The sequence below is a fragment of the Solanum stenotomum genome, chromosome 2 (assembly GCF_019186545.1).
Source record: "Solanum stenotomum isolate F172 chromosome 2, ASM1918654v1, whole genome shotgun sequence".
NCBI lineage: Eukaryota > Viridiplantae > Streptophyta > Magnoliopsida > Solanales > Solanaceae > Solanum > Solanum stenotomum.
This window is the reverse complement of record NC_064283.1, coordinates 29,927,107-29,954,505: the sequence shown is the minus strand read 5'-3', so window position 1 is coordinate 29,954,505 and position 27,399 is coordinate 29,927,107. Positions and strand designations below refer to the sequence as shown.

The 27,399-nt window shown below is 37.7% G+C and overlaps 1 pseudogene; it reads right to left on the bottom strand.

Annotated features, from left to right (window-relative positions):
• LOC125855890 (pectin acetylesterase 11-like) overlaps positions 1 to 4,580 on the bottom strand; it is a 62,000-nt pseudogene extending 57,420 nt beyond the window's left edge.
• Between the last annotated feature and the right edge of the window lie 22,819 nt (positions 4,581 to 27,399).

Genomic DNA, 27,399 nt, shown 5'->3' with positions numbered 1-27,399 from the left:
GATTTTGGGATGTCCATATAAGAACAATTATTATGCTTCAAATGCCATGAAGGCATGATCCCTAAGGTATGTTTTCTTGTAAATGCGGTTTTGCATATATAATTAAAGGCGTAGTTAATTAGCATCTGATGATTACTAAACCTTCTAACCACTACAATATTATCAAACCATCAAGTTGTTTCGAGAAGGTTAGAATTTTTTACCATTAATCTATTGACGCGTTAAAGTTTTTTGAATAACTTAATTAACAGGGATTTTGTAAGAAAAGATGTACTTCAATGCAACTGAATTGAGCAATGAAAAGAATTCAATAGTCATATGATGCTTATTTACCATGTTTTTGTGCAAAACCACATTTAAATGAAACAATACCTTAAATCATTAACCTTCATGAGTTCGGAAGCAGAATAGAGATTCTAAAAGGGAAACCCCAAATTCACAAAGAAAATGACAAATAAAAAATAGCTTGCACCCAATAAACTATGCAACAATGTGTATCCGCTTACAAAAGAGAACAAGGATTGCTTACACCAAAAGTAAAATATGAAAATGATAAAGTTAGGCTCTTGAAAAGGAAAGATAATGAATAGATAAATTGTTTGATAACTCTAAAAGATGGAATTGATAATAAAGATTTGGTATTGACTTTTTAGGGCTTTGAATGTCTTAATTGTAAGACTTCAATAATGTTTTAGTTGGATTCCTTTCTGATCATCCTTTCTTATGTATTTTTCTCTTTTTACGAAATTGGTTAACTTTTTACCATCCGAAAATGGTAACCCTTTATCTTTATTTTCATACATATATCAATATTTTATTTTTTGTAATTTTGAAAGAGAGTGCTTAAATGCTTGTCTTATAGACAGAAAATCCCCTCAGTGTGTGCTTATTTCCATAAACCATTAAATCTACTTGCTTAAACCAATCAAAAGTATAACTATTTTCCGTTTAAGTTAATATTATTGTGGAACATCACTAGAAGAAATATGACTATCATTTTAGACAGAGTGGGATTTCATAAGCTTCAATAACATCCATACATTTGACTTTTGTTTTGTTTGTGTATATAAACAATCACATTATTCACCTTAATTTAGAATGATTCTATTTAGAATTTCCCAATATATATTATGCAATCCTATGATTGTTTAAAGCAATGTTATTTTTCACATCTTTCAAGCAAAATTTAATCTATCAAATAACTTATCACAAACAATCCTATAATGGTATAAGTACACATACACTCGATTCAAATTACATTAGAAAAAATGAGATGAAAAGAGTAATATTGAAGTATTACCCACAAAACACCTTCTTGAGAGCACAAGACCAACATAGGTTTATACATAGAGTCTTTTCATTATCTAAGATAAAAGTAGAATCCAATTCATCATCAGCGAGAGAAAAAATTAAGACACAACAAAGACAAAAAAAAAACTTTGAATAATATGTAGGGAGATTATGAGAATAAAAAGATGTAATGGCCCTCCAGGTAATTTTCTTCGACGTCTAGAACTTTCGGCATTATACTAGTTGAAAAGAACTTTTCACACACTAGATGCACTCAAAAGTGTTCTTAAAATATATTTACAAAACACAATATTTTCTCACAAAAATTATTCTTTTGAAAAGCAATTGTAAAATAATTTGATTTTAGATGTTTGGCCAAACAAACTATTAGAGTTGTTAAGAACTATCAATAAGGTTAATTGAATAAAAGATACTCCTATAATTAAAGTTTTCTTAAGAGTTTTATTAATTAATATGACTTAAATAATATGAAACACAAGGAGTAATTTTGTATTGTTTATAAATGTAAGTGAAGGAAATTTCGTAAAAAATGGTTGTGTATTGTAACATCTCGTACTTCGAAAAGTCATCTAGAGATTCGTACAAGTTAAACTTCAGTGTTTAGTTTTTGTGTCAACTTCAAACAACCATAACGTTCGGCACAGAAAAATTTAGGTAGCCTACATTGGTATCAAATCAAAGGTCTTCGAGTCCTCTTCCCAACGCCGCCGAGTTTGCTAAATTTTGAGTTTGGATGAAGGAGTTATGGTCGTTTACGTGCAGTCTCTCTAGTTATGGCATTCCTTTCGTTTTAAGGAGGGGTATTTTGGTCTTTTCCTTATCCCCACTAGGACTGAGCTTTTTCACACCCAAATAGGGGTCTAAACTGATTGAGAATAGTTTTCAGTCATTTCTAAATGCTTAGGATTGAGAAAAGGGTTTCAAAACGAGAGAAAGAAGAAGGTTTCAAGCGTTCATTCAAGATTTGTGGATTTTCGCCAAGAACTTAGTTCTTTCAAGGTATGTAAGCTTTCATAGTGTTTGGTTTGTTCACCCTCACGCCAATCTTGTGATTTTCATTAATAAATTCGTTATTGATGTTGATGGATTGAGTTCTTGAGAATTTCTTGAGGTTTTAGCTTCATTTCTTAACAATGGAGTCTTGTTGAATTTTTTAGGTGAGGGTTTTGAGAATGAGTGATGTTCTTGATAGAATTTGAGTGGGTTTTCTATTATTTGTGTTGGATTTATGAATTTAAATGAGTTTGGGAGTAAATCATTCGATTCTATATGAATCATCAAGTTTTTGGTCAGCGGCATGAGGCAGCGCACCACCACTACGCCAGAACTACTGCCCAATAGTTTAAGGCCTAGCGTAGTGCACCACTCAAAGCATCCCAAATACTATTTAGTAGTTTTAGGCTAGCGCTCCGTGCCACCCAGTGTGCCAGGGTCACCAGGTCCCTTACCTTCCGTCCTTCTTTCCACGTATGTTCCCTCCAATCGTACATGTGTTCTCTCTTTGATATCCACACTTAAAATCTTCATTAATCCTTGAGATATCATGCATCGTCTAATCACATCTCTTGATTTACATTTCTAATTTAAGTAAAGTTAAGAGAAAAGTTCAAGAGGTCCTTTTGAGTCAAAGTTGAGAAACCTTTTGCAATTAACTAAAGATTTGAGCTAAATTTTGAGTGAATGAGTATGAGGATGAGGAGAGTTGAGTCTCATAAGTCAAAATGAGTATAAGGGAACTAAGTATTGCTAAGTATATAATATTTCACATTTAAACTATAGAAACACCGATTTCTAAAGGATTTACGAGTTTAGAGGAGTTTCAGAGTAATACCTCTTTTAAGAAAATCTGTTGAGTACTTACCTCAATTGAGAAAGAGTTATGATTTTAAACAATTGAGCATGAGTTATATATATATTATTGGGAGCAGTATTGAGCACCGATATGAGGATTAGTTCAGAAAACTCAAAATCCTCATAAACCATGTATACCAACATGGGTAAAGGGTCATACTTTTTAGACGACTCCTTATTGCTTTAAAGCATAGATTAGTGGATTCACTCATTTGAGGTTTTCAATAACCCAAAAAGGTATAGGAAAGTTCTGGCAGTGTAGGCAAGACGTTGTAGAATCACATAGCTCATAGTGATGGTTGTCAGTTAGAGAATCTCCCAAATAAGAGTAAAGAGTTTACTTTTGTTTTTTTATATATATTGAGTTGCTATCTACTATTTTAAAAGCTTTATATATTGCATCTCTTATTCTTTCTTTCACATTTGACTTAGGATTAGGTGAGTATGTCTTCCCAGAGTCTCAGTTCAGTTGTTTATGTTTCAACTTTCCCCATACATGCTCGTACATTCAATGTACTGACGTCATTTGACCTACATAATTTCATGATGTAGATATAGGTGTTCAGGATCATCACCCAGCGCTTCGTTGATCCTATCACATTACAGCTAGCTTTGGCGAGCCTCTTAGCTTTCCGAAGGGCTTCACATTATGGTTTTGTTTTTTATGATATTGTCGGTCGTGTCCCGATATCTATTATAGTACGTAGAGGCTTTATATACAATAGTAGTATGATGAGTCTTTCATTGTTCCTTGTTGATGTTGTAAAGACTTTGAGTTGAATGTTTCTATTTATTTGAGTATCTCAGAAATATTTGAGAGCTACTGTATTAATGAGGTCTTATGAGTTAATACTTTGTTATTGAATACATATGTTGTTGAGTAAGTCTTTCGATGAGTATTGGGTAAGGCCAAGCAATCGCTTGGGGACCATCGATAGTTCTAGAATTTCGTCCATGTCCAGGGTGTAGTCTTGGGGCATGACAAACTTGATATCAGAGCACAAGGTTCAGGAGTCCTAGGGTGTCTATGAAGTTGTGTCTGTAGAGTTCTTTTTATGGGTGTGAAGCGTGCCACATCTATAATAAGGAGGCTACAACATTTAGGAAACATTTCACTTCCTTCTTACTGTCCTTCGTGCGATAGAGTTCAACTCTATAAAAGTTTCTTTCTGATTTGTGCTTGCACGTATCTTTTCAGATCATGCCTCCATAAAAAACTATTTGAGATCATCCTGCTAGGAGAAATTTTGATCCCCAAGACCGGGGGTACCTAATGCACTAGAAGTGCAACCTCTGAAGAAGAGGTCACAAATGTTGAGTTCCAGGATGCTATCCGAATGTTGATTCAAGTCATAGTGACTAAAGCTGGTCAGTAGTGAGTGGTTTGTCAGGAGCTGACTGATACATCCAGGATCCATGATTTCTTGAGAATGAATCCTCCATAACTCACAGGGTCAAATGTCACTAAGGATCCGTAGAACCTTGTGGAGGAGCTGCAAAAAATGTGTGAAGTTATACGAATTGTTGGTGCTGAGCTTGTGGAGTAGTTGCATACGAACTCAAGGGTGTTACTAGGAATGGGTACGACCAATGGAAAAAGAGCAGGGCAGAAGGAGTACCACTAGTGAGTTGGACTATCTTTGAAAGTGCCTTCTAAGGGTGCTTCTTTCCTCGCGAACTAAGGAAATCGAAGGTAAGATAATTTCTTTACCTTAAACAAGAATCCATGAATGTTCATGAGTACAACCTCAAGTTCACTCAATTGTCCTGTTATGCTCTAGAGATTGTTGTTGTTATGATGAGTAGAATGAGTCTATTTGTGTCGTGAGTATCCCTCTTATCAAGCAAAGAGGGTAAGGCTTCTATGTTGATTGGGGACATGGACATAGCAAGGCTTATGATCCATGTGCAGCAGGTTAAGGAAGACAAATTCAAATATAAGGAAGAGTTCCGTAGAAAGAGGGATAAGACCACAATTAATAAGTCCGGACAGCAAATGGTCAGAAATGCGAACCAGTCATTTTTTCAGCAAAGGCCAACTGGGTGTGTCCCATCATCAGCTACTGCATCTACACCAAACAATAAAGGTGATTACTGAAATTAAAATTCGTAGAACTTTAGAGCTAGACCTACTTAGTCTCAAGGTAGTGTGGCACAAGGGATAAACTTGATCCCTAAATGTGCTAAGTGTGGTACGAACCACCTAGGAACATGTCGTGATAACTCTGATGGTTTGTTCAAGTGTGGTCATACAGGTCACTTCAGGAGAGAGTGCCCTAAGAACAGGAAGGGTAATGGTAATGGGGGCAATAGAGCCCAATCCACTTCAGTTTCTCTGGTAGACAAAGTTGCACCCAGAGGAGATACATTAGGGATAAGCGGAGGAGCAAACCATTTGTATGTTATAACCAGTGGCCAAGAGCAAGATAATTCACCTGATGTTTTCACGGGTATGATCAAAGTCTTTACTTTTAGTGTATATGCATTACTTGACCCAAGTGCGAGTCTATCTTTTGTAACTCCATATATTGCTATGAGGTACGATATTCTTCCCAAACAGCTTTTTAAACCCTTTAGTGTTTCCACACTGATTGGTAAGTTTATTCTAGTCGAGAGAGTTTATCGTGGTTATGTCATCTCTGTCAATCACAAGGAGACCATGGCTGACTTAGTCGAGCTAGACATGGTGGACTTAGATGTTATTCTATCTATGGACTGGCTTCATGCTTTCTATTCCTCACTTAATTGTAGAACTCGAATAGTCAAGTTTCAGTTCCCTAATGAGTGTTTTAGAGTGGAGTAGTAGTTCAGCAATGCCTAAGGGTCGTTTCATTTCGTACCTTGAGGCCAAAAAGTTAGTCTCGAATGGGTGCATCTATCACTTAGTCTGAGTTAATGACTCAAGTGTTCAGACACTGCCTATTCAGTTAGTCCCAGTTGTGAGTGAGTTTCCAGAGGTCTTTCTAGATGATCTTCCTAGAGTCCCTCCTAAGAGAGAAATAGACTACAGCATAGACATTCTTCCTGATACTTGACCAATCTCTATTCCGCCATATAGAATGGCTTCAGCTGAGTTAAAAGAGTTAAAATAGAAGTTGAAAGTTCTTCTTGATAAGGGTTTTATCTGACCTAGTGTCTCACCTTGGGGGGCTCCGGTCTTATTTGTTACGAAGAAAGATGGTTCTCTTAGGATGTGTATTGATTACCGCTAATTGAACAAGGTCACCATAAAGAATAAGTATCCTCTTCCGAGAATTGATGATTTTTTCGATCAACTTCAAGGTGCCACTTGCTTTTCTAAGATAGACCTTAGATATGGCTATCATCAGTTGAGAGTAAGAGAGAATATTATTCCGAAGATATCATTGAGGACCCGTTATGGTCATTATGAGTTTCTTGTTATGTCTTTTGGTTTGACGATTGTTCTTGCATCATTCATGGATCTTATGAACAAGGTGTTTAAGCCATACCTTGACATGTTTGTTATCGTCTTCATTGATGACTTACTGATTTATTCGAAGAGTGAGGAGGATCATGATAGTTATCTTAGAATAGCCTTTAAAACTCTCAAGTATAGAGAGTTGTATGATGAATTTTCTAAGTGTTAGTTTTGGCTTGAGTACATGGCATTCTTAGGCCACATAGTATTTGGTGAAGGGATTCAAGTAGAAACCCAGAAGATTGAAGTAGTGAAGAATCGACCCAGACCCACATCTCCAATTGATATAAGGAGTTTCTTGGAATCGACTGGTTATTATAGAAGGTTTGTCAAGGGATTTTCACCTATTTCATCCCCGTTGACAAAGCTGACTCAGAAGACAGTAAAGTTTCAATGGTCTGAAGCTTGTGAGAAAAACTTTCAGGAATTGAAAACCCGGTTAACTACTGCCCCAGTGTTAACCCTACCGGAAGGTACACAAAGCTTTGTTGTGTATTGTGATGCATCCATAGTTGGAATTGTTTGTGTTTTGATACAGAACGATAAGGTTACAACCTATTCCTCAAGACAACTTAAGATTCATGTGAAGAATTGCCCAACTCAAAACCTCGAGTTGGCAGCGGTAGTATTTGCTTTGAAAATATGACATCACTACCTCTATGGTGTTCATGTAGATGTGTTCACCGATTACATGAATCATTAGTATGTATTTAGTCGAAAAAAGCTTAACCTCAGACAAAGGAGGTGGTTAGAGTTACTCTATGATTTTGACATAAGTATCCTCTATCACCCAGGTAAGGCTAATGTTGTTGCTGATGCTTTGAGCAGGATGTCTATGGGAAGTGCTGCCCATGTTGAGGAAGGCAAGAAAGAATTGGCTAAGGAAGTTCATAAACTCTCCTGATTGGGAGTCTGTCTATTTTATTCCCGCGAAGGTGGAGTTGTGGTGATGAATGGGGCTGAATCATCACTAGTGTGTGAAGTGAAGGAGAAACAAGACCAAAATCCTGTTCTTCTTGAGTTAAAGGTGAATGTTCAAAAGCAAAAGGTGATGGATTTTGAACAAGGGCGGGCTGGTGTGTTCAAATATAAACGTAGATTGTGTGTGCCAATGGTGGATGAGCATCTAGAAAGGATCATTGAAGAAGATCATATCTCTCGATATTCGATCCATCCTCATTCTACAAAGATGTACCGTGACTTGAGAGAAGTTTATTGGTGGAGTAGTATGAAGAGGTGTATTTGCAGATTTCGTTGCCAAGTTCCTGAATTGCCAACAAGTTAAGGTAGAGCACCAAAGGCCCGGTGGTGTGGCTTATAATATAGCTATTCCAGAATTTAAGTGGGAAATGATCAATATGGATTTCATTACTAGTTTTTCGCGGTCTCGCAGGCAACATGATTCAATTTGGGTAATTGTAGATCCGATGACTAAATCCGCCCATTTCTTGCCACTAAAGACTACCTATTCAGCAGAAGATATGCCAAATTATATATTGAAGCAATAGTCCGACTTCATGGAGTTTAGTGTCTATAATTTTAGATAGAGGTGCACAATTCACAGCTCAGTTTTGGAAGTATTTCCAGAAAGGTTTGGGTTCGAAGGTAAATATTTGTACAACTTTTCATCCTCAGGCTGATGGCCAAGAATAGCGCACAATTCAGAGTTTAGAGGATATGTTGAAGGCATGTGTGATCGATTTCAAAGGTAATTGGGATGATTACTTACCTCTCATAGAGTTTTCTTACAATAATAGTTATCACTCTAACATCCAAATTTCTCCTTATAAGGCTCTGTATGGGCGAAGATATAGATCTTCTATTAGATGGTTTGAGGTTGGTGAAACTGAGTTGATAGAACCAAACTTTGTTCATCAAGCCATAGAGAAGCTGAAGATTATTAAAGAAATGTTGAAAACAATGCAAAGTCGTCAGAAATCCTATTTCAGATGTTAGGATAAGAGACTTAGAATTTGAGGTTGATGATTGGGTTTACTTAAAGGTTTCACCCATGCAGAGTATTATGCTATTTGGTAGAGAAGTGTATAGGTGATCCCTCACTCATAATACCTATTGAAAGTATTAGTATCAAGGATAACCTATTGTCACGACCCGAGTCTACATCCTTGACGTGGCCAACACTCAAGAACCATTGTAGGTCCCTAAGCGAATCCTCATCTCGGTTAACTACAAGCGGAAGACTAACTTGAGCATACATAAACATCAAATTGAAAGAAATGTTTAAATTAGTTTGTTGAATCTCAAAACTTTGCTGAATAAACTTAGTATGAAACATAAGTTTTAAATAAAATATCTAAAATTGAAAGACTCTCCAAAACTATCTATCTATGAAGACTATACTATATAAAGATGAGTGTTGGGACAAGACCCAGGACTCCTCAAAATAACTATTACTAACATCTCAGAAAACTAGAGTACTCCGAAAGCAAGGAGGTCTCACTCATAAGCACATGAGCGGATGAAGTGAACTCAACAAACTCTTGTTGATGATCCTAATAACCGGTATCTACATCATTAAAAGATGCAGGTCGAATGACATCAGTACATTGAATATACGAGTATGTAATATAGTTGAATAACAAATAACTGAAAGAAAGGATTGGAATAGATAACAATGTACTCAAGCTGAAAGTAAAGAAATAAAGGAGTAAAATCATTTAAAGCTTTACAAATACTGTCTCAACTTTGAACTCAACTTAATAAGTGATATATAACAATACAATTTAACTTTATTAGGAGATTCTCTAATTGACAACCATCACTATGAGCTACGTGATGATACAACGTCTCATCCATGCTGTCAAAACTATTCTATATCTTGTTGGGATATAGGACTCCTCAACTACGTGGATCCAGTAAGCTATGCTTAAAAAGCAATAAGGAATCATCTAAAAAGTATGATTCTTTACCCATGTTGGTATACATGTTTTATGGGGCTGTGAGTTGTCTTAACTCTCCCCCATATTGATGCTCAATACTACTCTCAATAATCTATATAATCCATTCTCATATGTTTAAAAACATAACTTTTCCTTTGGTTTGAGACAATTTCTCAAACTACCCTCTTAAAAGAGGTAATTGCTCTTGAAATATCTTTTAAACTCATAACTGATTTAGAAACCAAAGTTTCAGGTTTATCAATGTAAAAACTGGTACATTTGGGAATACTTAGTTCCCTTATACTCTTTCTCAATTCATACTTTAAACTCTCTCTAAAAAACATATCAAAATCATAGTTTAATATGATCATTGATGACTCAGAAAGTCTTAATGCATAAACATTGATGGTATATCTAGATACCATACGGCTTAAACATTGATGGCATAACTAGATACCATACTGCTTAAACATTAATGACATAACTAGATACCATACTGCTTAAACATTGATAACATACTCGACTGTCGTACTAATCATGTTTTAAAAACACTTTCTCAAAAATAATCTTTACTTTCTCAAAAACTCAGTTTAAAACTCAATTGTTGGCTTTAGAAAAACTTCTCAAAATAGGCTTCATGATGAAATATAGACATGAACAAATCAACTCAAGGATCTCAATAACAATATAGAAACTCGATAATTAGGAATATAATTTTTAAATGAAACATGAACTCAAGAACTCAAAATCAACTTATCTCAAGAATACTCAAATCTAGGGAAAGAACATTAGATTACTATTTTATTGATCTGAAAGTAGATGTAGGGCGTGAGGACGAACTAGTCCAACACTATGATAGTCTTACATACCTGAAAGAACAAGGTTCTTGAAGAATCTTGAAGAAAAACTTGATTAGAAGTCTTGAAATCCTAGCTTGAAGGTAAACAATCAAGAAAACTTTTCTTGAGATTCATGAATTAGTTTCTTGAAATCTCTAAGGCCAAGATTTATGATTTTAACTAGTGTTTCATAATTTTATGGAGGAATTGGAGTTGGAAAGAATGAAATTCCTGGAGAAGGACTTACCTTGAAGAAGAATCTTAAAAAATTTTGAAAAAATCTTGAATGGAGTCTTCTACTTTGATTTTTCCTTATGGTTTTGCCCTAGGGTTTGACAGAGAAGAGAATGATGGATTAAAAGATGAAAATCGGATTGTTTTGAGCCTTATATTAGTCAAGAAATTCATCTAGGGTTTTCTAGGAGGTAAAAAGACAAAAGGATCCTTTTTAATGTTTTCCCGTCGGCTAATTCATCACTGCATTATATCACTTACTAAAATGGTCATAACTTCTTACTCAGAAATAGGATTGACGCGAAATTTGTGGCGTTGGAAAGAGAATTCAAATACCTTTAATTTGACAAGTTATGGGCCACATAAATTTTTATATTCTAAGAGATATGGTCATTTGAAGTTGAACCCAAGTAAAATCTTACATCAAAACCTAATTGGTAAGGAAACTTTCAACTCAACTTTGTGCTAGGAGTTTTTTAATGACCTTAATTGATATCCAAAATCATTCCCACACCTAAGAAAAATTAAGAATCACTCAGTATGACCTTATATGCAATTCAAGAATGGTTTCATCCTAACTTAAAAAAAAATTGGGGTGTTACAATATCTCCCTCTTGGGGTCATTCGTCCTCAAATGACGGCTGGTCTAAGAATGGAAAGGGGTTACTCTTACTGTATTCAAGTCTAACTCAGAATCACAAAGCACTTAACATAGGGTGATTATTCTGATCTAAATCACAAGATTCGGGTTCTATATCTCTATAGGGAAACTCATCCCAAGAACACCACTCCTTACCATTACATTTAGCTAACCTTGAGCTCATATCACGAAACTCCTAATGTATCACAGATTTTCCACATGTTAACAATACCACATTACATTTTAGAACCTTAACCACTCTATAGACTCCTACTAACCCACTTTCTAAGAACTTCTCATATTCTCATCATCTCTACCAACTGAACTTTCATGCATTACAACCAGGAAGCTGACTTAGTACTCATTGTAAAACCTTATCTCCTTCTTCCTCCACATTTATAACCTTAGATGAAATAAACACACCATCACTATCACAATAAGAAATAACAATCCTCTCCTCCATCATCACACAACTACTATCAACAACACCCCTCTCCAAAACTAAAAAAGATTATTGAAAGGACTTTAGGACGAAAGATCATAAGCACGATTCATTTGAGAATTTTGATATAAGAATATGCATGGCACACCATGATGTTGGTACCCATTAAGAGCAAATCATGAACTTGTGAGACTGAACATACTATGAGACATGATTGCTTATATGAATAGGTTCATAGCATGAGACTGCTATTCATAACTTTATGGAGTAAGATTGAGATCAATGGGCTAAAATCTTTACCCCTCATTTTGGAAATTGAGCTTAGATCCAAATCTCTCTGAAGTATATGAGCATAGGTCATTAACACAATTCTTATATTAGAACCATTAATAAGATATTGTAATAACTGAACTTGAGGAATACACAAGATTTTGAATGGATTGATGTACTTCTAAAACTCATTCGAAAGACATCACTATCTCATTCTCAACACTTGACTTGATTTCTCATCTTATTATCTCCCCCTTAGGTTTGAAGCTATCATTTTTAAAGTTATGGATCTATTCCATCATCTCTAAATTAGTCTACATTCCCTTCACTCTAATAATACTTGGGAAAGACTTATCTCATGGCTACTGAACTCCGCATAAGTAGGTATTAAGATTCTTTCTAAGACTTTTTTCTAGGATGCTTCTATTAACTTCTCCCCATTGGCTTATAAAGCCGATTCATCTAACTCTTTAATGGAAAAATAATGTTTACTTCAGCCTATTCTAAATTGACAACTCAATTATACTCTCTAGGCATACATGAGAACAAGAAACTTAATTGGAACCTCATCTAATTACAAACAATCTCGGGTACACCTCAAAATACTCTTGTTACTCTTATGACTAAGCCACACTACATTGCCCTCATCTAAAAGTAAGGATCTCTCACTTGTACCACTCATATTCATTGCAACTAACATCTGAATTCCTCACCTACTCTATATCAAGTCTACCAAATCAGATCTCAAGACTAACATCATAACCCTCATGTTGTCATTCTTATGATCACAACGCTCATCTCAAATTCAAGCTTAATGTTTATTACTAAACCTAGATATCAATATGATTGCTCGCTTACTATACTAACTTACAACTACTAGATACAAATTAAAAACACTTGCCCACTAAAACCTCATGAAAAGTAGTCAATCTTAATCTCTTAATCTTCATGCTTACAATTTACCGTCACACTTCCTTTCACAACTTAAGTACTATTTACCCACTCACTACACATCATTGGCTAGCTATTTCTATGGCCCTCTGAATATCATGGGCTTCCTCTTAGAATCATAAGCCTAGTTTAGAGCTATCACCTCATGAATAGTCTCTCTCTTCTCTTCAACACCTACACTTGTCATTACTAACACAATGACACATCATCATAACCTTCTTTCTAGTTAATGTATACGCTAACTCATCCTAACTAGTAACTATTCTTCTACTTTCTATCATGAACTCTATCCAAAATTATTACTTCTTAGTCTACCCATAAGGGAAAATTCATCATTAATAACCTACTGGGTTCATGACTATAATAACATAGCTTGCCTCATCACTATCTCCCTTTCTTAGATTACTAAACCTCTGCCTGCATTATTCTAACTTTGAGTACGTTTACTACTATCTTTTTGCTCAGAAATTGGATTGACGCGAAATTGGTGGTGTTGGAAAGAGAATTAAAATACCTTTAATTTGATAGATTATGGGCCACGTAACTCTTCATATTCTAAGAGATATGGTTATTTGATGTTGACCCCAAGTAAAATCTTACATCAAAACTTAATTGGTAAGGAAACTTTCAACTCAACTTTGTGCTAGGAGTTTTTTAGTTACCTTAATTGATATCCAAAATCATTTTCAAACTAAAGAATTTACATTAACACCTAAGAATAATTAATATTCACTCTGTACGACCTTATACACAATTCAAGAATGGTTTGGGCTTAACATAAAAAATATTGAGGTGTTACACCTATCTTATGAGGAGTTCCCGTTCAGATTCTGGATCGCCAGGTTCGCAAGTTGAGGACCAAGGTGATTACATTAGTCAAGGTCTTATGGAGGAATCAATTTTTTGAGGAAGCTACTTTGGCGGCCGAGGAGGATATGATGATGAGATACCCGTATCTCTTTGCTTCCGAAGAAATTTTAAATCAAGGTATTAATCCTTTGTAAAGTACTCCTTAAGTTAATATGCTATGTTATGTGAATTGCATGTTGTGTACTTGAGTTGGAGTTTTTAGATGCTTCTCTATCCCTTTTTCTTAGTGTGATCTCATTCAAGGAAGAATGTTCCAAAGGGGGACATATTGTAACATCTCGTACTTCGAAAAGTCAACTAAAGATTCGTACAAGTTGAAATTTAGTTTTTGGTTTTTGGGTCAACTTCAAAATATCATAACTTTCAGCACACAAAGAGTTAGGTGACCCATGAGATATCGAATCAAAGGTCTTTGAGTCCTCTTTCCAACGCCATAATGTTTGCTAAATTCCAAGTTTGGATGAAGGAGTTATGCCTATTTGAGTAAAACCTTGTCATTTCATCCATTTTAAGGAGGGGTATATTGGTCATTTCCTAACCCTCCACTAGGACTAAACTTTTTTCTAACAAAAATAAGGTTCTAAACTGATTGAGATCAGTTTACATTCATTCCTAAACGCTTAGAATTTCAAGAGGAGAGAAAGAAGAAGGTTTCAATAAGTCATTAGAGATTTGTGGATTTTCGCCAACTTAGTTCTTTCAAGGTATGTAAGCTTTCATAGAGTTGGGTTTATTCGCCCTCATGCCAATCTTGTGATATTCATTAATAAATTTGTTCTTGAAGTTGATGGATTGAGTTCTTGAGATGTTCTTGACGTTTTAACTTCATTCTTTAACAATAAAGTCTTGTTGAGTTCTTGAGGTGAGGGTTTGTGAATGAGTGATATTCATGATGGAGTTTGAGTGGGTTTTCGATTATTTGTGTTAGGTTTGTGAATCCAAACGATTTTGAAAGTATATTATTCGATTCTAGATGAGATAGGACATGAATTGGAGTAAGAAAATTCATCAACTTTCTGGGCAAGGGCATGGGGCGGTGCGCTACTATTGCGCCAGAACTACTTCCCAGTAGTTTGGGGCTTGGCACTGCGCTCCACTTAGTGCACCCCAAACATTGTTTAGTAGTTTTGGGACTAGCGCCCCGCGTGACTCTGTGCGCTAGGGTCACCATGTCCCTTACCCTTCCGTCCTTCTTTCCGTGTGTGTTCCCTCAAATCGTACCTATGTTCTCTCCTTGATATCCAAACTTAAAATCTTCACTAAACCTTGAGAGATCATGCATAATAATCACATCTCTTGATTTATATTTTAAATATAAGTAAACTTAAGAGAAATGTTCAAGAGGTCCTTTTGAGTCAAAGTTGAGAACCCTTTTCCAAATAACTAAAGAATTGAGTTAAGTCTTGAGTAAATGAGTATGAGGATATGAAGTGTAGAGTCTCATGTTTCAAAATGAGTATAAGGGAACTAAGTATTCCCAAGTATATAATACTTTTACATTTACAAGATAGAAACAACGATTTCTAAATGAGTTTACGAGTTATGAGGAGTTTCAGAGTATTACCTCTTGTAAAAGGAACTTTTGAGTAATTACCTCAATTGAGAAAGATTTATGTTTTTAAACATTTGACCATGATTTATATATATTATTAGGAGTAGTATTGAGCACCGATATGGAGATGAGTTTTCACAACTCAAAATCCTCATAAACCATGTATGACAATATGGGTAAAGGGTCATATGTTTTTAGATAATTCCTTATTGCTTTTAAGTATAGACTAGTAGATCCACTTAGTTGAGGCATTCTATACCCTGGCAAGGTATAAGGCACTTCTGGCATTGTAACAACCTGTATCCGAAAACAAACTGAACCAACATATTTCCAAGAATTGCAGGTGCAACCCACGGTTGCCACCCACGATTGCCACCCATGGTTGCCACCCACGGACCGTATGGTGACCCACAGTCCACCTTGGAGGTCTGAGGATGGCCACCTACAACCCTCCCCATAACCAACCCAAAAATACCTTAGCAACCTCCAGAACCCATTCTCTGAAGTCGATCGACGGACCGATAGGACGGATCATAGATCAGTCCACGGAAAGGTTCTGTAACTTTTGGTGAGTTGCCTAAGCTCACCGAAAGGTTTTCTAGATCGTTCTTTTTGTGCCCCTAACCCTTAAAATACACTGTAACTTTCGGTGGGCTACTCCTAACTCGCCAGTTGGTGTCGGTGATTCACCGAATGGCCCTGAACATCACCGACTTTTCTTGATTCTGGAAAATTTTCACACTAGTACTTTTGGTGAGCCCGATCTGGCTTGCCTAAGTGACTCGGTGACTCGCCGACTGGTTGGTGAGTCTTTTTTCAACAGAATTTCTGCACTTTTCTTGAATTATTTTTAACATGTTTCTATGTGTTTTGCAAAAATGGCCGCAAGCGGGTAAGAGTAATTGTGATAAATGATGATGCAACTGCATCCAAGGCAAAGGCATTTAAGCTCCCTACAAAGGGAGGAAAAGGTAAAGGAAAGGAGAAGGCACCCATGGTAGAGTCACCGGAGGTCAGCTCCGACAGTGAGGGAGTCTATGAGACTCAACTCACCTCATCAGACAATGAGGGAGATTCCCAAGCCTCTCTGGCTTCCATCTTTGAGCTTGAGGATGACCAACTTCTACATGCCCGGAGAGCAGAGCTTCACACCAAGGGGATGCATGATCCATCTAGGATCCGGGTGCCTTAGACTCCACCTCCTCCCCCAGCTTCACCTTAGACCATAGTCCCAGCACCACCTGTATAGGGTCCTCATCCGCGGTCTCTCAACAGACTAAAGGCCAAGGGACTGAAGACTATCATTGAGGAGAAGAGGTTGTCCACAAATGGTGTAGTGGACATGTATCCGAAGATATGGAGCACCCTAAAGTCCCACAAATTCTAGATCTTCACTAAACCTCGAGGTTCCTACATTCCAAATTGGGTCCGGGAGTTCTACTCGGCCTACGGAGACTTGGTACCATAACAGAAGAGAAAAGACAACACCTTCAAACTAGTGGATTATGTGAATTTCCATGGGGACGAAGTTGAAATGTGATAGTGAGGATATAAACATCATCTTGGGATACACTTATAACTTCGTAGATGACTACCAGAGTATGATCAAGACAACGAAATTGGAGGAAATGAAATGTTGGTTGGCTCCTCTCTTTTCTAACAGTACTCCTAGGTGGATTGAGGTCAGAGTGCCAATAGAGAAGAAAGATCTCAATGTGGCGGCGAGGTATTGGTTTGGGTTTATTAGTAGCACAATCATGCCATCCCAGAACGATTCTATCCTCCGCCACACAAAGGTAGCCTTTCTTGGATGTATTATTGCTAGGAAGAGACTAAATTTAGGTGTGATCATTGGGCAGGAGATGGCCATGAGGGCCAAGCAGTGCCAGATATCTCTTTCATTTCTGGTATTGATCATCGAGCTATGTAGATAGGTTCGTATTCTGTGAGATAACAAGGTAGATGTGGAGGTGACCCCCACCTCCTCTATTGACATCCAATGTATTGAGATCGAGTGCTAAAAGCATGAGGCTGAGAGGAAGAGGGCAACCCTGGTGGACACATCCCCAACGGTTGATATTAAAACATTACCTGCAGAGGCAGTATTGCCTACTCCTGCCACTGAGCCTTTAGGTACTTCTAGTTTTGATCCCTTTGTCACTCCGAGTTCTTTTACTTCTCCCACACCTCATAGATCTGATGCTAGCAGTAGTGCATCTCGACCTCCACTCACCCAGGCCATGCTGCTACGGATGGGGCACCTAGCCCATTCTGCTGATATGTGTACCCCCAGGCTAGAGGTCGCGATTCCCGGGATGATTTAGAGAGCTCTCACTGTTGTATTGATACCTCTTAGAGATTTTATTAATGCCCTCATAGCGATGATCGAGGTGTGTAAGAGAGGTCGAGGAGCTACTCATGAAGTGACGGCCTTAAAGGCCGCGATTGCAGAGTTGGGGAAAGATGCGGACCAACTGAAGTCCACTGATATGTCTCTGATTTTTGGGATAGTGGAGATCCCTGATGACCTGAGCACAGACATTCCACCTCATTCTGATGTGCCTTTAGCTACCACCGGAGATGAGGTTAGAGCTGATGATGTGGCTGCGGAGTCCGAGGCTGAGACTCATGAGGAGCAACTTGGTATTCAAGGGAGACTGTGTTTTAGGGCCTAACTGATTTAGAAGAGGCTATGGTACATTCTATTGTTCAGGCCTCTTTGAGAGATACCACTATGGCAGGTTCCAGTGCAGCCAAGGCTAATGAGACACCGGGCACTAATGCATGGAGCGACTGCGATGCAACTTCACCCAAGCTTAGCCACGCATGATGATTTTTTCCCTCCCTCTCTGTTATTTTGTGATACTTTGTTATTGTTTTAGTTGCATTTGAGGACAACTGCTTCTTTTTGTTAGGTGGGGTGAGGTATTTCCATACCTACCTCTTGTGATTTTCATATGTTTATGAATATTGGGTTTATTTTGTTGATATATATATATATATGTGTGTGTGTGTGTGTTTTGATCTTGATCTTGTGGATGTTTTAGCTTGTGGCCCATTGTTTTGATTGAAAATGGTTTTTGAACCTAATATTTTAAAAAAATATTGCCACCTCTTGTGTGTGTGATTGTGGTTGTTCTTGTGTGGATTTGAGTGTCGGTTGTGATCAATACCGATGAGTTGAATAGTGCTCTTATTTGAACGAAATGAATATGCAGCTGCGATGAGGCAAAAGAAGTTGCATAGACAATGTGTGAAACTTTTAGCATCTCGTTGTGACTAGCCAGTTGTCGAATGAGTCTCTTGTGATGAACATTGCACAATAGCTAAAAAGTGTGGAGTCTTGTTTGATATTGGTACCAATGCCTTGTGTGATGAGATTACTTTGAACATTGTGTGTGATGGCACCTAAAATTTGCCCCGTCGGTCCCGTTGATTGAGTGATGCAAGCACTTGAAATGATCTTAGGCAACAATTTTGAAGAGTGAAAATAATTTGACCATATACCACTTTTGTGGCCAACCTTGTGAGATGTGCGAACCTTGCTTGAACCCTCTTGAGCCTTACTCGTTTCTTGGAAGAAATTTGAACAATTGTGACCTTTGTTTATCCATTCACGCATAACTTTCGTGAAGTATGATTTGTTTGAATAGCCAACTTAGGCCAAAAGCCTAAGTTGGGGTGTGGTGAAAAGAGAAAGAAAGTCAAGAAGTGTGAGAAATCCCCCTTTGAGTAATGGTTTTGAAAAATATAGAACCCCTCCATGTAAAAAAAAGAGAGAAAAGAGAAAAGAAAATGAAAAAAGAAGAAACAAAAGAAAAAGAATGAGAAAGTTGTGAAATAAAGTAGTGGAAAAGAAATGGGATATCTGGTAGTTCAAATGAAGTTGAATAATGGGGTGGATTATGAGCATATTTGAAACGTTAAAGAAAAGGAGGAAAGTAATGTTCATACCATACTTCATGAAGGTAGAACCCACTAAACCTAAATGACCACACTTTTACACTCAGCCCCGCTACAAGCCTTGAAAAGACCTTTGTGATCTTGAGTTAGCTGAAACGAATATTGATTGGAAAATAAGGGAAAACATATGGGTGAAATCACGCATGTGTTCATCTTTGTGAGTGTGAGAGTTGTATGTGATTCCGGAACACTAAATTATTGAAGAAATTTTGTGTGAATATGGAATCATCTTTGTTGTGAGGGCATTTCAGTACCTTTGTTGAACTTGAACTTACATTTGAAGCAAGTATTGTGAACTTGAGCATTTTATATAATGGTGAGTCACAATTTGAATATTTGAGTGCACTACTGATCATTGCATGAGTAAGTTGAACCTTGTTGTGATCATTCATGTTGAGTCTTATGTAGCACTATTTGAGACATCCTTTTTGAACAGCTTATCTTGAGTTTTACTTGAGGACAAGAAAAAGTCTAAATTAGGGGTGTTAATGAGTCCTAGATTTGGACTCATTTGGGGCTTTGTTTTGATAGTTTTAGGGTCCATATATGCCTAATTTATGCTATAAATTGATGTTAAAGCCTTGTGAACTTAAGTGTATTTATATGCCTAGGAACTAAATAATACCCGCATTTAAGCCAAGTTTGGAATCAACTTGTGTTGATTTATAGTCGTGTCGAATCTTTTGATTGTATATATATTCTAACCAACATGATTAGTTGTGTAGGTAAGCTTGAATGAATAAACAAGCACTAAAATGGGCATTGGGAAACACGAAAGGATCCAAGTTGAAAAGAAGCAAGAGAGAAGAAGGAAGAAATGGAGATCAAGAAGAATCCATACCTTTTCTGCATCGTGGAGAGGGATTTTTAATTTCGTTCGAGAAGTAGTATTTGAGGAAGAGTGGTCCGGTTAGTGTCCGCGTCGCTGAGGGGAGTATCTGCCATAAAACGAATACGAACAGCAACTTCACGTCGCGCCCATACTTGCCTATTTTGGCCATTTTGACTTAATTATAAATAGACTCAGTTTTTATTTTATTAATTATTCTTTTTCTGGGTTTTAAAGAACGACAATTTGGAGAGCTATTTCATCAGTTTTTATGGTTCTTTCCTAAACTCTTTTACTTTCGATCTATTTATGACATTTTAACTTTGTTTGACCAAAATTACCATTATGAGTAGCTAATTTCCCTAGTTCCAGGGTTGTGGCTACATGATGATTGTAACTTATTGGGCTTTTATGGATTGCCATTAACTATCATATAAATCTCTCTTATGTTCTTATTTTTTGTATTTCATGCTTGATCACCACTGAAATAAACATATTGTCTGAATTGAACTCGGGAGAGGAATAAGAGGATAGAACGTGGGGCATGAGGAGCATGATTTTCTCTTAAGAATTAAGGTAATTTGTATCTAGGATAGGATATACCTAGAAACCTTGCTTGGTCATTATACAGGAAGAAATTGTAATGCTCAGTAATTGGTCCAACCTATCCCCGCTCAACGATGTAGTTAGGTTGCCATTTATTGTAGGTGAGAACAGGTCAGGAGACCGTAATCATACATTTAACCCTGTGAACATTCATTCGATAGTTGATGAATATTTGTTTTACAAGATAACGTGCATGATTCCTGAAGTGAGCCACAACCCTCGACTTTACCCAATCATTGTTTGAAACCATAGAAATTGAATCGTGTTTGCTTAGTTCTTGTTTAACTTTTAAATTATAAAATCAATCACTTTTTTAACCTGGATAATGCCTGTGTTTAACTGATAGTATTGGAAAAGTCAAGGTATTCTAATTGTAAGTCTCTGTGGGTAGGATACCCGACTCTTCATAAGAGCCACTTTAATACTTGAACGACCACGTACACTGACTTCATGTATCAGGAAACTACTTCGATTCAAGTGCCAACAATCGCGTGTAGTGATATAACCCAACCAAGGTTTGGGATTGTTCCCACAGGGAGTGGTTTCGAGAATTAATAGAAAAATAAAATTAAGTTCTAATCAGTCATTACTATAAATATTAACGAATAAAAACATACTAAATCTAAGGGGTGACGCAAGCGTTAATTATCAATGGGGGTTTGTATTAGTTAATCAACCAAAACTACAAAAATATAATGAAACGATATAAGGAGACGGGATTCTTGGGATATGATAGGAATATGGGATAAAAGATACTATCGGATAGATGCTATTGATAATACATCGTTGAATATTTGTAACTAGGCTAGACTTTAGTGGGGGTAAATTCTCTCTCGAGCAATTTACCTTGAATCAACTCGATTTCTCTCGAATACCGAGTTGCTGCATTTAAGCACAGCCTCCACCTTAGCCCATTTACTTTCTCGAGCTGAAAGTGTGGGAGAGGGCTTAGGATCACTCTCTCAAGCTGAACCCACGACGATCCAATAACCACCGACTATCGATTTAGTAGTCTTAGGTTTAAAACCCCTCTCTCTCGAGAAAGCCAAAAACACTGAGATAAAATCGTATTTGCAACTACAATCTCATTAAGTTCAAACACAACTACTAAAGGAAATCACATTTAAACAGCGAATATACCAACAATAAGCAACACCCAACAGTAGATCTAACCCATATTCACAAAATCACACCCCAAGAATTGGGGTTTAAGCTAGACATGAAAAAGAGATAGAAATTGATACCAACAAGTGTTTCCATCAAGTGGGTACGATGAATAATGTTTTTGAACACGTCAAGGATGAATATTTTTCGAGACCCACTTCCAATTTCTTGGAATTGAAAATCTTCAAATCTTCAAGTTCAAGCACAATGTCTCCAAAAACTCTAAGAACTAAAACTGAAATATTCTTAGTCTCAATAAAATAAATTTTTTCCCTAAAGTCTGATACTAAGCTAACAATTTAAACAAGTATTTATAGTTCTTGAAAATTTGGGCTGCGGAGGATCATTCGGCGCAGTTAGTTGGGATCACTAACACACTCGCTGATCCGCCCTTTGGTCTGATTCATCGTCTTTCTTCTTTTGCCTTCAGCATTCTCGCGTTTTGAGGCATTGGGTAATAGAGTGTTGCTTCGCAGAACTGCTCTGCGATGCACCGACTACTCCTTCTCATTGAAGACTTGACTTTCTCCTTCAGGACTCAGCACACTGGAACATTCGATGGGATTTAAGACCTTTCGACGACTCACCTAATGTATTAGGTAATCCTCAGGGCGTCCTTTATCCGTTCTTTTAGCCGTTTTGTTCCTTTTTGCTAGATAGCGCCCAAGCTTTGTCTCTCAATCCAAATACCTGAAACTTAAGGGTTTACTTTAGTTATTGAGACAAAGCATGCATTTGAGGACACTAATTCTATTAAAATATATCCCTAAATGAGTCCAAATTGTGGACTCATCATACACTTGCGTGTGCGATTTGGGTGCAACAAGTTTTTGGCACCACTGCCGGGGACTTTAGAACTAGAAAGCATTTGATTTGTCTAATTTCTAAAGCTAAAAAGCAAGTGTTGACAACTTGATCTCAGCAATTCATTATGTAGGTTGTGTTGAATTTCCAAATTGGAAGACGATCAGGACTTGGTAGAGCCTCTAGCTGAACCAGAAAGATTCGTTCACTAGCGGAGAAGGCAAAGACGACTCACTTACCCTGTCCCTCTTGTTGCAAGTGAACCAACAACTCCTATAGCAAGAGTTGAGCGAGAAGAACCTGTACTAATGGTTGAGATAAATGTAAGAGACGTGGCAATCCCATGTACCACTAATATGACTTCATGTATTTAGAAACCTGAAGCTAGTGGAAGATTTGAACTAAAGTAGAGTATTGTGCAGCTATTGCACATGAATGGACAGTTCACTTGAACTGGTTTATCACATGAAGATCCAATAGTCCATATCCAAAATTTCCTCGAGATCAGTGATACTTACACTCCAACTGGAGTAAATGTAGAGTATGTGACGCTCACTTTATTTCCCTTTTCTCTGTTGGGAAATGCAAAAAGATGGTTGAATTATGTGTTCACTAACTCCATTACCTCATGGGATGATCTTGCACAGAAGTTCCTTATTAGAGTTTTACCATCTAGAAAAACAATTAAGTTAAGGAGCGACATACTAAGCTTCCGTCAAAAAAGAGAAGAGAAGCTGTACCAGGCTTGGGACAGGTTTAAATCAATGTTGATGAGTTGTCTGCATTATCATCAGGCTAACGAGGTGTTGGTCCATACCTTCATTGAAGGGTTGGAGCCTAATACCAAGATTTTACTTGATTCAACTGCAGGTGGACATGCTCTGGAGAAGACTTATGCTGAGTTATTCACCTTGGTGAATAGGAATTCACAAGGTAACCTCGAGTGGAACGAAGGATGAACTAAACCTGCGATACAGAAAACTGCTGGAATGTTGGAGGTAGATGCAGTGACTGCCTTAACTGCACAAATTGTTGCAATGCAGAACATGATGAACACTCACTTTAGCAACCTATTGCTGGGACAATAGCCAGCTCAGGTGAATGTAGTCCGACAACCACCGACTTGGTGTAAAATTTGCGGAGGAGGAGATCCTAGTGCAGATGTCAGTGGTGCAAATTTGGATTCTTTAAATTTTGTTGGGAAATACACAACGTGGAGGAGGTCATCAGAACTATGGAAACTCCTACAACCCTAGTTGGTGGAATCATCCGAATATTTCCCGATGAGGTAATCAGAATCAGGCCCAAGGCCAAAATCAATATAAACCCAAGGGAATGCACATGGGTATCAACAACAGGCCCAACAGGAGCAGCCCAATGAGCAGCCAAGTAACATGAGCATGGAGGAGATGTTGAAGAAGATCATGGCTAATCAAGCTTAGTTAGCTGCGGATGTTAGAAATAATTAGTTAGCTACCCAGAACTAGAGAAACAATTCAGGTAGTTTGCTAGTGCCCATAACTCACGACTGCAAGAAGGTTTATCGAGAAACATTGATCTTAATCCTAAGTAAGTGAATACGGTAGTTACATGCAGCGGGTTGTAGTTGGAGGAGTTGGCTCCCAAGAAAAGAAATGATGAATTTGTTCTAGCAAGGAGAGTGAGGTTGTTTCACAAGAAGAAAGAGTGCAACCAATAGTGAAACCACCTCCTCCATTCACTTGGAAGTTTAAAAAACAAAAGAAGGATGAATGTTTTGGTATGTTTCTCTCTATTCTAAAGCAAGTTCATATTAATTTGCCAGTGGTAGATGTTTTGCAGGGTATACCCAAGTATGCAAAGTATGTGAAGGAGATCATGGCAAATAAGAGAAGGATGACTGAATATGAGACTGTAGCACTTATTGAAGAGTGCAACTCCCGAATCCAGAGTAAGTTTCCCACCAAACTGAAAGATCTGAATAGCTTTATGGTTCAGATCATTATAGGGCAAAGCATCCATGCGCGAGGATTGTGTTATCTATGAGCTAGTATAAACTTGATGCCAACATCGTTGTACAAAAAGTTGGGGTTGGGTAGTCCTAAACCCATCACCATTATCTTGTAGTTGGCATATACATCTGTTGCTAGGCCAGAGGGTGTTGTAGAGGATGTCTTAGTACAAGTGGGATCTTTGATATTCCTTGTAGATTTTGTGGCCTGATCCTGAGGTTCCATTCATCTTGGGGAGACCTTTCTTGGCTACAGAGTGTGCTATGATAGATGTAGCCGCCGGGCAACTTACTATGCGGGCACATGACAAAGTGGAGGTGTTTTATGTTTACAAGGCGCTGAAAGTCCCAGCTATGTATGAAGAGTTGTCTGCAATAATAGTGATAGATCTTGAAGCAGAAGCTCGATATATTGCATCCAGGGACCCGTTGGAGCGTGTGTTAGTGGGACTTGATATCTATGGGGATGCTGAAGCACAAGAAATGGTACAGCTTTAGGATGTGTCAAGTGTGGGCACGTCAAGAGATCATTGGGAGCCTTTGAACATGGTGTTGAGTCCTACACCCAAACCTTCCATTAAAGAAGCATCTAAGCTGGAGCTTAAAACATTGCCAGCCCATCTCAGGTATTCATTTTTGGGTGAAGAAAAGACTTTACCGGTTATTTTGTCTGCAACACTATCTGAATCACAGGTGGAAGCAACATGGAGTATCATGAGGAAGATAAAAGCAGCACTAGGTTTGCAAAAGTCCAATATTCACGGGATAAGTCCTGCGTTGTGTATACACAAGATTTACATGGAAGAAGGGCATAAGTCGAGTGCACAAGATCAACGGAGACTTAACCAGTAATGAAGGACATGGTAATAAAAGAGGTGATCAAGTGGTTAGATGAGGGGATTGTGTACCCCATATCTAACAGCAAATGGGTGAGTCTGGTACAGTGTGTGCCCAAGAAGGGCGTAATGAGGGTGATAACAAATGAGAAGAATGAATTCATCCCCACAAGGATAGTAACTGGGTGGCGTATCTGCATAGATTACATGAAGTTGAATGATGCCACCAGGAAGGACCACTATCTGGTGCCATTTATTGATCAAATATTGGATAGACTAGCGGGGTAAGAATACTAATACTTCTTGGATGGCTACTCAGGGTATAATCATATAGTCATTGCACCAGAAGATCAGGAGAAGACTACTTTCACTTGCCCATATGGAACCTATGTGTTCAAACGTATGCTATTCGGATTATGCAACGCACCGGCAACATTCCAGAGATGCATGGTGGCAACCTTTCATGATATGGTGGAGGATTTTGTTGAGGTGTTTATGGACGACTTCTTGGTGTTTGGTCAGTCTTTTGATCTTTGTTTGACTAATCTTGACAGGGTCCTTGCAAGATGTGAAAAGACAAATTTGGTGTTGAATTGGGAAAAATATCATTTCTTAGTTCGAGAAGGGATTGTACTGGGGCGAAAAAACTCAAGAAATGGGCTGGTAGTTGACAGAGCCAAGGTGGAGGTCATTGAGAAGTTGCCAGCACCCATCATTGTGAAGGGAGTTAGAAGCTTTCTAGGAAATGCTGGGTTCTAAAGAAGATTCATCAAGGACTTTTCTAAGATTGCAAGACCCATGTGCAGCCTATTAGAAAAAGCGGTGAAGTTTGTATTTGATGAAAGTTGTTTGTAGGCATTTGAGTTGTTGAAGAAGAAGATGATAGAAGTTTCAATTCTAATTTCTCCTAATTGGGAGTTTCCATTCGAGCTCATGTGTGATGCCAGTGATACAGCAGTTGGTGCAATGCTAGGGCAGCGTAAGGAGAGGAGGTTTCATTCCATCTACTATGATAGCAAGACACTTGATGTAGCTCAATCGAACTATATTGTCATAGAGAAAGCGTTGCTAGCATTAGTATTTCCCTTTGATAGGTTCAGGTCGTACTTGGTAGGCACCAAGGTTGTTGTTTACACTGACCATGTTGCAATTAGGTATTTGTTCAACAAGAAGGATGCAAAGTCAAGGCTAATTAGATGGATATTTATCTTGCAAGAATTTGATCTAGAGATTAAAGATAGGAAGGGGACTAAAAACTAGATAGTTGATCATCTATCTAGATTAGAGGACTCATCTCATGTAAGGAATGAATGACAGATTCGCGAAGAGTTCCTCGATGAGCAATTGCTTTCCTTGGACCTCGCTTAAGTACCCTTTATACTGATATTGTGAACTTTCTGGTGAGTGGTTTATTTCCACCAACAGCCTTAACACACCAAAAGCAAAATTTGAAGTATGAGTCACAATTTTATATATGGGATGAGCCTTTCTTATTCAAGCAGGGACCTCATCAAATGATGTAAATGTGTATATCTGAACAGGAGGCATTGCAAGTGTTCGAGAGTTGTCACTCTTCACCATATGGTGGACATCACGGAGGCAAGCGCACGACTCGAAAGGTACTACAATCTGGCTTTTTTGGCCTACTTTATTTAAGGATGCTGCATTTTTTGTAAAGGACTGTGATCGGTGTCAGCGAGTGGGCACTATTTCTAGAAGGCATAAGATGCCTTTAAGCAACATTATGGAAGTTTATATCTTTGATGTATGGGGTATAGACTTCATGGGACCATTCCCATCTGCCAATGGAAATTAGTACATCCTAGTGATAGTGGACTATGTGTCCAAATGGGTGGAAGCAGTTGCTCTACCTTCTAATGATGCGAAGGTGGTAGTAAAGTTTATCAA